General features: G+C 37.0%; 1 long non-coding RNA gene across 1 annotated transcript; it reads left to right on the top strand.

Annotated features, from left to right (window-relative positions):
• Positions 1–11219: 11219 nt before the first annotated feature.
• Positions 11220–12038, top strand: LOC135719290 (uncharacterized). Its single transcript, XR_010521063.1, has 2 exons — positions 11220–11634; positions 11944–12038. It is a non-coding gene; the product is annotated as an uncharacterized lncRNA (long non-coding RNA).
• Positions 12039–12561: the final 523 nt, after the last annotated feature.

Genomic DNA, 12561 nt, shown 5'->3' on the forward strand with positions numbered 1-12561 from the left:
ACATTACTTTCTTTTACCTGCATTTATGAGCAAAACCTCTTCAATACGCTTTTAATCCACATTGTTTTCGTGCTGTTCTGGTCCGTGTAATGACAGATATAGACACAATTACAGACATAAAAAGCCCAATGCACAAATCTGTTTCTCTGAAGAATATTAAGATAGATGATAGATAGAGGATTAATTTATGCTGGGCAGAGAGTGACAGCGCAGTCTTCTGGCAACAATGTGTTTTTTTAAATATTTAATTGCTTTCTGTTAAATTGTTCAAAGTTATTACTGTTTAAAACACACTTGGCATCACATTCATGATTTTATGGTCAAATGACACTTTCCCGTCAACCACGAGCATTTAAACGAGCAAAACGCCCCCCACCGACTGTTATGTGACGAACCGTCACATTTGACTCACGTCATAACCGTCATCACCAATTCTGAAACCGGCACACCCCTAGGCATGGCCCATATAAAAAAATTAACTCCAAAAGTAAACTTCAAAGTAGCTGTAGTCCACACCTCCAAATGCATTATCTTAAAGAGACTCCAGGTGTGATAAAACCTGACTCCAATTTGCTTTTTCGAGGTCTTGTTGGCTTAAAAGTTCACATACTTTTTTCACAAGCACTATGAGTTTTTTGGCTGTTCTTAAATAATTCTGTTCTTTCATTTCTTTATTGTTAATTTTTTTTAGAACCATTATGTTTGTTCAATATTCTTGACTTGAAATTTATTTAGAAAGCTATGAAATTCCAAAAGGTTAATAGACTTTATCTTGTTACTGTATTTATTGAAGGATATACTTTTCAATACACTCAAGAGCCTAAAAGGTTCTAAAATAGTTTTGTGCCATTGTAACAAATGTGGCATGATGGTTAGTTAAATAAAAATGGAATTTGAAAGGATTTCAGTGTCACTGTGTGCTTCTTCTGCCCTGCTAATCCAGGGCTTCATCACACTCATCTCATTACAATATGCTAACTGGATAACACTGGATATGTCTTATTAAATATGCAGTTTACTAAAATAATGTATTTACCTGCAACAAATTAATTACAGCCTAACTAGTTATTGTATTTACTAGCTGCTGACCTAAGATTTATAATTTTTTTTGTACCTTTTGTTGGGAATTGTGTCTTTTGGGGTATTTTTTGCCTAGATATTGTCAAGGGGGTTGTATGATTCTTTGGTTCACAACTTCCTATTCTGAAAGCTTGATCAATTTTGCAACAAATGTATATGGTGACAGACTCAAATAGTTTTTCTTGTGTAGTTTAATGCAAGTTCAGACTAACATTTAAAATTTTTGGTTCAACCTCTCCCACAGCTTTTCAAAGCTGAAACTCAAGTAGATGTAGCAGAAACACATACAATCCCAACAGCAACCCAGATTTTAGATCAGGTAGTCTTCATGTAGCACCCATTTAGAGCTGTAATATGGGTCCCAGATGGGTTTTGCTTATGTTGTACATTTGGGAACTACCTTAAAACCCATTGAAATCCTGCATATAACCTACATGGGCAATTGACAAGGGGCAAACATGGAACCCACGGACAATCCCACTTACAACCCATATTTCATGACCATGTTGTCCTTATGTAGTACCCACATAAAACTCAAATCTGGGCTCAACATGGGCATTATGAATGTTGCCCAATTGGGGCCCACCAAACACCCAGTGAAATCTTGCAGGTAACCTACATGGGTAATTGACAAGGGGCAAACATGGAGCCCGTGGACAATCCCACTTACAACCCATATTTCATGACCATGTTGTCCCTATGTAGTACCCACATAAAACTCAAATCTGGGCCCAACATGGGCATTATGCATATTGCCCAATTGGGGCCCACCAAACACCCAGTGGAATCCTGCAGATAACCTACATGGGTGATTGACAAGGGGCAAATATGGAACCCCCGGACAATCCCACTTACAACCCATATTTCATGACCATGTTGTCCCTATGTAGTACCCACATAAAACTCAAATCTGGGCCCAACATAGGCATTATGCATATTGCCCAATTGGGGCCCACCAAACACCTAGTGGAATCCTGCAGATAACCTACATGGGTAATTGACAAGGGGCAAACATGGAACCCGCGGACAATCCCACTTACAACTAGTGTTGCTTTCGTCAACGAAAAGTATGACGAAATATAGTCGTCAACGAACCTTTTTCACGTGACGAAAACGAGACGAGACGTAACGAAAATGCTGGTCATGTGACGATGACTATAATAAAATGTATAATGCAATATTGTTGACGAATAAAAACGAGACTAAAAGTGGTTTACAAAATAAAAACTAAGCTAAAATGTCTCTTCATTTTCGTTGACCAAAACGAGACGAGACGAAATGTTATAACGTTATTTCGTCTTTTACCCATCTCAGCATCTCCGCGCCCCCACCACCTGACTGCAGGTGATCACGTGTGTTGTTGGCGCTGCGTAGATCAATCAAAACATGAAAGTACCGCGAGAGTGAGTAGAAAGCATGCGGAGCAGTCTGCTCTCGCAATGCTTTGATATCATACGCCTCCATTTGCACGTTAATGGGCATTTCAAACAGTGTACGCGGCAACCGCGAGACATGCGGAAAGCGGAGAAACGGGGGCGGTTACAGAGGTGAAGCGGAGTTGGTCCACAAGCCTTGCTCGTGCACCTAAGATCCTCTCCCTTTTACGGACACGACTCTTCATGGCAGTCGCTGTTGAAGATAAACACATTTCCACTAAATGCTGCACAAAACGCTTCCACTACATGAGAAACGCTGTAGCCGCGCGGCGATTCCGACCGGGAAGATGCAGCATTCTGGCTCCAAATGTAAAAGAAAAGTCCAAAATAAATCCCGTGCATCACTTTCAGGTCAGTTCAACAAGCCTGTTAAAATCTATAGCTTTGATTGCTGACACCACCAGTATAACAATGTACAAATTTATATCATGTAACAGTTGTTTAAATGACATTGTGCTGCGTTGCGTTTTGAAACATTGTAAATCTATGCTAAAGACATTCGTTGTTTTGTATATGCTTAATAACTACATTTCTTTATTATTTAAATAAACAAAACATACTTCGCTGAATACTTGAGTATAAAATCAATCAAACACCTGTACTGTTGAAAACATAACCATACATACCAACTTTGCTTTTCTTAATAGACATCTGATGTTTTCTTAAAGCTGACTTTTAATTTACTTACAAGAAAAACATTTAGTAATTCTCCAAAATTGCTTGGATTTATACTGACATTTAAGATCAGCTTTGTCACATTAGATTAAGCCAAAGTCCATTAGGTACACTGGTGGTAACGTACAGATGCAGAAATATAAACTATAATAATATATAATTACATATGTATGATTGTAGTTTGTGCTGCTTTCAAAATACAATTATAAATGTTAACAGTAGCATATTTCTATTCTCACACATACTATAGTTGTGTGTGACCCATTTGACCTTGTGTGTTTGTGTGTTTGTGTGTTTGCTTAGACTACTTTTGTTTTGATTATGTAGACTTTTATGTAGACTCTTACGAACAGTCAAGTCACTCACTCAGAGGATAGTAAAATAAATATCTATTCAAATCAGAGCATCTTCCATGTCTGGAATGGATGTATTCTTGGGTCTATAAGGTAACAATAATATAACTTTTGTTTGAAATGGGATTTGGCTAAAAGAAAATATTGTTTTGTCTATAATACTATTAGGTCATTATACTATATGGGTTAAATAGAATGCATTACTAAAAAGAGACTAAATACAATTTCACTGACTAAAACTAGACTAAAATGTCATCAGTTTTCGTCGACTAAAACTAGACTAAAATAGTAATGGATAAGTCTGACTAAAATAAGACTAAAATGGCAAGAATTTTAGTCGACTAAAACTTGACTAGACTAAAAAGAGTATGACGTGACTAAAACTAATAAAAACTAAAATGACAGCTTGACACAAAGACTAGACTAAAACTAAAATGAAAACAGGCTGCCAAAAACAACACTACTTACAACCCATATTTCATGACCGTGTTGTCCCTATGTAGTACCCACATAAAACTAAAATCTGGGCCCAATATGGGTGTTGTGCATATTGCCCAGGTGGGGCCCACCTAGTGGCAAGTGCAGTCCTGCATGAAATCCATGTGGGCAATTAGCATGAGGCCATTATGGAACCCGCGGACAATCCTATATAGGGCCCATTTTTCAGCCCAATTCATACCCATATGGGCCCTATATACAAATGTTGGCTGGGACACTACAGAAACCTACATGCTGTGACACTTGGTTGTATCAACTGATTTTGTCACATATTTTGCGCTCGTTTGAAGGGACCGCACAAACTGTATGAGAAAGGCGGTGCATTTCCCAGAAATGCATGGATGCTTCTTCGAAACCGTCAAACAGCCACACACTTCTTAGTTCGGGTATCTCTCCGATTTGTTTCAGAGGTGAAGTGTGAGCAGTCAAGTCGCAGCTCTGCGATCTGACCAAATAACGCAGGTATCTCCAAACCTGCTGCTGGTCGGCTACTGTCCTGCAGACTTCAGTTTCAACCCACCTCCAACACACCAGTCTGTAATGATCAAGAAACCCTGAACACCTTGATAAGCTGCTTCAGCTAAGTTTCATTGGGGTTGGAGCTAAATCTGCAGGGCGGAAGCTCACCAGGAGCAGGGTCAGAGACCCCTGGTATTGTGTGAGCACACAATTCGTGAGCTTTGGCTTCACGTCGTATGGGATTTACTCGTTCAGTGTACGTTGGCATTTAGCCACGACTGTGCTGAAATGGCACGGTGTATGCTCGTCTTTAGCGTTACAACAGGGGTAGGCAACGCCGGTCCTGAAGTGCTGCAATCCTGCAGATTTTATTTTCAACCCTAAATAAACGTCATCCACCTGTGGTTCTCAGGTGACCTTTAGACCTTGATTAGCCTGTTCATTTGGGCCTGATTGGAGCTGGAGCTGAACTCTGCAGGGCTGCTGCACTCCAGAACCGACGTTTGCCTAACCCTACGTTAAAAGGATCCATGATGAACTTTGAGTCTGAAATATTAAATGTAACACGGATCTTAACTTTTAAAAGACAATATGTAGGCTACTACTGTAAGTAACCTATATAATAAATATTCAGCAGATGAATGATTTTAATATATTTAACTTTAAAAGTAACTTAAATGTAAAAAAAAAATATTTGGGGGGAAATTTCAAAAGCAGCAACTTGAGTGGACAAAAAAGTAACAGGTGAAAATAAAACATAAATATATTGTTCATAAGAATTGTAGTTGATTTAAGCATAATCATATGCTAGATATTGTATAATAATGTTAGCTGCCAAAGATGTTGACTGGCAGTGAGGAGAGCACTGGCATCTATCAGCAGCACAGCTTTACTCCTGCAGATGAACTGTTATTCTTGAAAGAAAAAATGGGGTCACTGAGAGCATGGTGGGTGGACATCATCTGCATGTCTGAATTTACAGTAGTACATGGAATGATTAAAATTATATATGTTACACATATTTTTGACCAGTCATTATTATTACGTGACGTTACTCAAAACATTTTTGATGGTAAAGTATGTGTGCTTTATAGAGCCTCAAGTCATCATGTTAAACCCTGAGTATGAGAGATTTTAAACCACTGGTTTATTATCACAATGTTAAAAAAATAGCTGTAGTTATGCAGCTGTTTGCCAGTGACTTATGTAGATTTAAATGTATGTTATTTACTGGCAACAGTTTGTTCAAGGCTAAATGAACATTAAACATTAACAAGTCTTTATCTTTACAGAATAAAACTATAAAATAACAGCCTCATGCAAAGCATTTTGGGAACCATGAATCCTCATCAACCTTTTTCTGTTGTTTCCTTCATATTTTGGTTTCCAGAATGCTTTGATTGAGGCTGTTATTTTATAGTTTTATTCTGTAAAGATAAAGACTTGTTAATGTTTAATGTTCATTTAGCTCTGAACAAACTGTTGCCAGTAAATAACATACATTTAAATCTACATAAGTCACTGGCAAACAGCTGCAGTAATACTGTAATTTCTACAGAATTTTTTAACAGTGTAGTGTTAGGTGTTGATAGATAAACATTTTATGAATGGTTTCAGGGTGAGGATCAGTTGAATAAAAGCCTGAGGTATAAGCACATTAGGTAACACTTTATTTTACGACCCGCAAAGTACCGCGTAATTAAACCGAATTTACAGCGTACCTATTTGTAACAACAGAGTACCTCTACAGTACGTACTTGTAGTTATAAGGGAAAAATATTTTAAGTTTGGGGTAATAAGGGGGTAAGAATATATGGAAAATTATTCTCTAAGTATTTCATAACTACAGGGTACCTATTGTAATATTACGTGGTATGTATGACTTACGTCTATGGGTAATATGGTCTATGTGTAATAGGTTTTTTTTTCATATTTGCTACTTACCTGATGAAGTGTTTTGTATAGCCTACAGTTGATGTCTACAAGCCACGTCGGCAAATAAAATATAACACACAATAAAAATAATAGCAACTTGTACCTCTTTGATCTGTATATGTATACAGGAGTTACCAGGTAACTCTTATATTTGCGGGCTGTAAATTGAAGTGGGGCTTATTCCCCGATTGTTCTGTGTATGTACCAGGTAACTCTCATATTTGCGGGCTGTAAACTAAAGTGGTGCTTTGTTCACCTCTTGTTAATAAATGTTATAGGGTAAATACCATAAACATACAGAATATTGTTATTTTTATTTTAAAACAACTTATTTTAAAACACTATAATTAAGCCAACACTTAATGTTTATTATCACATAACTTTTATTTAAAATAAAAAGTCATGACAATTTTTCATTGTTTTTGCGGCTTGGCTTTCTCTGTTGGTGTTCTTGTCCACTCGGATGATGAGTTGATGTCGTCTCACAAATGCTGTTCTGCATTACATATAAAAAAACATAAATGAAAGCCTTCAGTAAATGTTTCTTCACTGTGCCTTGACAGAAACAGAGTTTTCCAAGCCAGTTACGTTTATAAATTGTATGCTTACTTATGTGCTAGCTAACCTGCTACCGTTAGCTAGCAACTTTCTTGAAAAACATTGTTTGAAATGCGTGAGTCATGTATTAACAAAACCAGTCACCTTATCCAGCATGCGGAACCTGCTAACATCACTCGCAGCTGTACTCCACAGTGTGGAACGTTTTTAAAACCTCTTAAAGAAATTTCACCTCAGGATCGCGTTCCAGCAAACCTCCTGCAGACGGCCGCGCGCTCTACACCTGCGCAGTAGTCTACGCATGTAGTCGTCTTTTGCTTTAGCGGGAGCTGATATCTGCTGTTGTTTCATTCTGGTTTGCCATTGCATAAATTATATTTGGCTAAAATACTTGTGTTTACAGTAAATAAATTGCAAAGCACCACTTCAAATATGTCCGCAAATGTAGGAGTTTCCTGGTAAATAGGGAATAAGTTGCTATTTTTATTGTACTTACCTTAAAAAAAAGATAACCACATTAAATCAGCTTGACTTTTGTTATTAAAAGCAAGTAATATAGGCTACTAAAATAAAAGTGATATGCTGTTATATTTATTTGCCGATGTGGCTCGTAGACATTGACTGTATACAACATTCAGTAGTCAATATGAAAAATTCACAATAAAAAATAAATAAAACATAATTTCCCCATAGACTTGACTAAGTCATACATACCACGTAATATTACAATAGGTACCCTGTTGTTATAAAATACTTAGAGTATAAATAATTTATAATTCTTCATATTCTTACCCCCTTATTACCCCAAACTTAAAATATTATTCCCTTATACCTACAGGTTACCTACCCTGTTGTTACAAATAGGTACGCTGTAAATTCGGTTTAATTACGCGGTACTTTGCGGGTCGTAAAATAAAGTGTTACCGAAATTTCTTTAAGAGGTTTTAAAAATGTTCTACACTGTGGAGTACGGCTGCGAGTGATGTTAGCAGGATCCGCATGCTGGATAAGGTGACTGGTTTTGTTAATACATGACTCACGCATTTTCACGTTTTTTCAAGAAATTTGCCAGCTAATGGTTAGCTAGCACATAAGTTAGCCTAAAGTTATTAACGTAACTGGCTCAGAAAAGTCTGTTTCTGTCAAGGCACATGAAGAAACATTAACTGAAGGCTTTCATTTATGTTTTTTATATGTAATGCAGAACAGCATTTGTGAGACGACATCAACTCAACATTCGAGTGGACAAGAACACCAACAGAGGAAGCCAGCCGCAAAAACAATGAAAAATTGTCATGACTTTTTATTTTAAATAAAAGTTATGTGATAATAAACATTAAGTGTTGGCTTAATTATAGTGTTTTAAAGATGTTTCGAAATAAGTTGTTTTAAAATAAAAATAACAATATTCTGTATGTTTATGGTATTTACCCTATAACATTTATAACAAGAGGTGAACAAAGCACCACTTTAGTTTACAGCCCACAAATATGAGAGTTACCAGGTACATACACAGAACAATCGGGGAATAAGCCCCACTTTAATTTACAGCCCGCAAATATAAGAGTTACCTGGTAACTCATGTATACATATACAGAGAGGTACAAGTTGCTATTATTTTTATTGTGTGTTATATTTTATTTGCCGACGTGGCTTGTAGACATCAACTGTAGGCTATACAAAACACTTTATCAGGTAAGTAGCAAACATGACAAAAATAAATAAAAATAAAACCAATAGACCATATTACCCATAGACGTAAGTCATACATACCACGTAATATCACAATAGGTACCCTGTAGTTATGAAATACTTAGAGAATAATTTTCCATATATTTTTACCCCCTTATTACCCCAAACTTAATATATTATTCCCTTATACCTACAAGTACGTACTGTAGAGGTACTCTGTTGTTACAAATAGGTACGCTGTAAATTCGGTTTAATTACGCGGTACTTTGCGGGTCGTAAAATAAAGTGTTACCGAAATTTCACCTCAGGATCGCGTTCCAGCAAACCTCCTGCAGACGGCTGCGCATATTACACCTGCGCAGTAGCCTACGCATGTAGTCGTCTTTTGCTTTAGCGGAAGCTGATATCTGCTGTTGTTTCATTCTGGTTTGCCATTGCATAAATTATATTTGGCTAAAATACTTGTGTTTACAGTAAATACATTTCAAAGCACCACTTCAAATACGTCCGCAAATTTGGGAGTTTTCTGGTAAATAGGGAATAAGTTGCTATTTTATTGTACTTACCTTAAAAAAGATAACCACATTAAATCAGCTGGACTTTTGTTATTAAAAGCAAGTAATATAGGCTACTAAAATAAAAGTGATGTGCTGTTATATTTATTTGCCGATGTGGCTCGTAGACATTGACTGTATACAACATTCAGTAGTCAATATGAAAAATTCACAATAAAAAAAATAAAAAAATAAAACATAATTTCCCCATACTTGACTAAGTCATACTTAGAGTATAAATAATTTATAATTCTTCATATTCTTACCCCCTTATTACCCCAAACTTAAAATATTATTCCCTTATACCTACAAGTACGTACTGTAGAGCAATGTTCCCTCTAAGCTGCGCGCGTGCGCGGCCGCGCAGGCCAGCCAAAGTGGCCGCGCAATAGATTTGTCAGACCGCGCACATTTTTCAGACCGCACATAAACATTGATGCATTTGCTGTTGTAAAAGTATGGGAAGCCGAACTCCTCAAAAGAAGGACGAAACTGCGCCACTCGATTGATCCGCGCTGCGCGGACCAATTATACGCGCGGACCAATGGACAGAGCCGCGCGACTGTCTGGATAGCGCAGAGATGAGTTGTTTACTTGCGCCACCCGATGGATAGCGCAGCGCTGACCAGTTTCATCAGAGCAGCGCGACCCACTGGGAAGCGCAGCGCGACTCTGATGGAATAGACTCGATTTACCCACAATTCTCTGCTAGTATACAATTTATTTCCGGTTTAAATAACCATTTTGTTTATTTTGCCACAAGACAACTTAATTTACTAATGCATAAGTTAAAATAGCATCTAAAACACTTATCAGCTTGATTGGTATAATCGGGTAACCATAAATAACAATTTCTTCCTCTTGGTAGTTAATTTAATAGAGGTGACCACACGTCTGACGTAAATTATCTCTGTTTATTATTATTTTTTTTATTTTGTGTTAAAGATATGCACGAATTCTACTATTCTGTTATTTGACATTAATAAAAATGATTACAATATGAATGGCAATGATCAACGATTTTTTTATCTACCTTGAGTGCTCGTTTTATATTTATAATATCTTATATGGTGTTCTGAGTCCGTTTAAACACACTTCTGATGCTGCTTTGCTTCGTCATTTGTATACTTTATGCATTGCAGTTACATTTATTTTATTATTTTATTTTTGTAATAATTTTTAATGATTTAATAATGACATTATAGCATTATGCAATTGTTTTGCATATATTTTTCTGGTAGTCCCAGCTGCATTTCTTGACATATCAGGAAATAAATGTGGGTTTGCAAGTTACTTTGGTTTGTTAGTCCCGCACTGATAAAGTGAGATAAGCTGTATTTTTTAATATCTCAACTGTTCCCAATAACCAAGCACTGCTATTTAGACCATTTTGCAAGTCGTAAACAATTGGTCGAAGCTCTTTGTGTTTCAGTTTTTTTACACGTTGGGATAAAATACAAAGAACATATAGAACTGAATCAAAAAGTTAAACAAACATCTTTAAGATATGTGTGAAATAAAGAAAACTGCTACAAACTGAGACAGGAATTTCTAGACCAGCGTTGTTAACATCTTGCAAAATGGTTTAAGTTGCTTCTATGAGAGAGGGAGTGGAATTCGTTGCCTGCCAATAAATAAACAGTCGAATAATGATACTTTTATTTTTTTATCTTTAATATTTAATAATGTTTTGACAGCACGAACACTGTTTTGTCCCACTAGCAGAGAATTCTGGGTAAATCGAGTCTATTCCATAAGAGTCGCTCTGCGCTTCCCAGTGGGTCGCGCTGCTCTGATGAAACTGGTCAGCGCAGCGCTATCCATCGGGTGGCGCAAGTAAACAACTCATCTCTGCGCTATCCAGACAGTCGCGCGGCTCTGTCCATTGGGCCGCGCGTATAATTGGTCCGCGCAGCGCGGATCAATCGAGTGGCGCAGTTTCGTCCTTCTTTTGAGGAGATCGGCTTCCCATATAAAAGAATTAAGAGAGAGAGAAGGCGAGTGTTCTAGAAGGAGAAGAAACTTTCAACCAATCGCTGATCTTGCTACGGTGACAGACACTTTTATGAGCCAATGGTAGCAGCGCATTCAGTTCACACAGTGACGCTGCCAGCACGGACGAGCACAGAGTGAGAGCGAGCCAGATGAGCAGCTGCACGGGTCGATCTCAAGAAACTAAAATATTTATTAAGAGGAAAAAGTTCAGATTCAAAACAGTGATTTAAAACAAATTATTGGATTCCTGAAGTGATGCGATAACTTGGAAAAGCTGTCGCTAGAGTGAGGAGAGAGCAAAATAGAGAATTAGAACGGAGGCAGATTCAGAATCACAGAGCATCAAAACACTGCGAATGAACTTCTTCTTTTAAATAAGAAGTTAAAATGTATGCTTTGGTGAGTTATATTCTAAATATTAACTTGACATTGTGGCATAAGTGTTGCAAATTTGGCAGCAAACTATGAGTTTTATTAGTTTGTTTACATTGGCCGTTGGTATATAACGAACGAGCTGAAGCTATTTACATTTGAAAGTTAACAGTCAAGTAACGTAAATGTGATTAAAAAATAAAATTTTAAGTGTCAATATGTTCAATAAGTGTTGAAACCCTGAGTTAGGTTGTTATTTGAAATGTTTACATGATGCTTATTGATAAATCTGTTGAACTGAAGATTAATTACTGTTCTGCCTTGTGTTTTTACAAGGCTGGGTTTTTTTGTGAGAATTTCGAACATCTGTAAAGTTCTCCTGCTCCATCTTGGACACGCGAGACAATTAAGTGAAGGTGTATACAAAAAGGCGAGCCAACCAGAGCTGTGCTTTGAATTCATCAGAACTGGTAGGAGGGTATTTTTCCTTTTTGTTTCGGACAACTACTAGGACGTGAATTCGCTGAAACTTCATTTTCCGTATTTTCTTGGATTTTCTTTAAAGGACAGGACACTGACTTTGAACTGAACTATTTGAACTATATAAAGGAACAAACGGTCCTTTGAACCGAGTCAATTGATTCATGAATTCAACCCAACAGAGTCATTTAAGTGAATCATGAATTTGGATTACAAACAAAATGAAACAGTGTTACACTTTTACAAGTATTTTATTTATTTATTTATTTGCACTGTAGTATATGAGAACTGATTTTCAGCTTGAGGTGAACGGTTCAATCTGCTAAACCCAGGTACCTGGTAAATTCAAAGAGAGTGTTAATTACATGTATTGGGATTTATACACAGGCCCACATTGAACATTATACGTGTGTATACACTAAACCCCGTTACACGCTACACTGTCATCTCTTTGAATCTCCTATGGTTAACGCA

The sequence above is a fragment of the Paramisgurnus dabryanus genome, chromosome 14, assembly GCF_030506205.2.
Source record: "Paramisgurnus dabryanus chromosome 14, PD_genome_1.1, whole genome shotgun sequence".
Lineage (NCBI taxonomy): Eukaryota > Metazoa > Chordata > Actinopteri > Cypriniformes > Cobitidae > Paramisgurnus > Paramisgurnus dabryanus.